Source organism: Cynoglossus semilaevis, chromosome 15 (assembly GCF_000523025.1).
Source record: "Cynoglossus semilaevis isolate Cse_v1.0 chromosome 15, Cse_v1.0, whole genome shotgun sequence".
NCBI lineage: Eukaryota > Metazoa > Chordata > Actinopteri > Pleuronectiformes > Cynoglossidae > Cynoglossus > Cynoglossus semilaevis.
The window spans coordinates 10,126,270-10,127,024 of record NC_024321.1 but is presented as its reverse complement, the minus strand read 5'-3'; the positions used below and the strand labels follow the sequence as shown (position 1 = coordinate 10,127,024).

General features: G+C 40.5%; 1 protein-coding gene across 1 annotated transcript in view; it reads right to left on the bottom strand.

Annotated features, from left to right (window-relative positions):
- Window positions 1-755, bottom strand: part of dock2 (dedicator of cytokinesis 2) — a 90,370-nt gene that overhangs the window by 11,143 nt on the left and 78,472 nt on the right. The window lies entirely within an intron of this gene.

Sequence of the window (755 nt, the reverse complement as noted above, 5' to 3'; positions counted from 1 at the left end):
GGAAATAATAAGAATAAAAAAAAGACCAAATTGAACTCTCTCATTTACCACATCGGAACAGAATGGTATTGTGTGTCAGAAATGAGAGGAGAAAATGGAAGAAGAATGATTTGATTTAATCTCCTGTGAAGACCATCCCGTGGTGGGCAGACGAGGCGAGTCATCTCTAAACCTGAGAATACCGTGAGGAGGAGGTTGATTGAAGATCGTGTAATAGAAAGGATGTGCAGACGGCAGTGAGAGATCAGGAAAAAGATGATCCTTTATATCAATCAGAACGAAATGGAACAGAAAAAACCGAGGATCAAGGCTTCATATAAAGAGAGTTTTATCTTTATATTAAACTCAACTTAATTTATTTGACATTCAGTCAAATATTGAATGAGGCCTGTGTGGAGGAAAATAAACAGTTTTTACTCCTCCTGCCTGACGTGAGCTCATCGATTGGTGTACGTGTGTGTTTGGGTGTTTTACATCAGCAGCTCTCTGTTTTGGTGTACCGTACTACATCTACAAAAGGTGCTTTAAACACAAGGTTAGTCGATAAATGCAAATCCATGCAGACGTGCACTGCTTTCACAGCATATGGGAGGTTCTGAAAGATTTAGTGAGCATCAATGAAACATAAAGAAAACAAAAACACGATGCAGTTCTTTCAAAGAGAAGTCTGACACCGCAGTGTTGGAATTCAAGGCCATGATCCTCAGCTCAGCCCTGACCGTGTGTTGTCCACCGGCCTTTAGGAAAAGCTCACA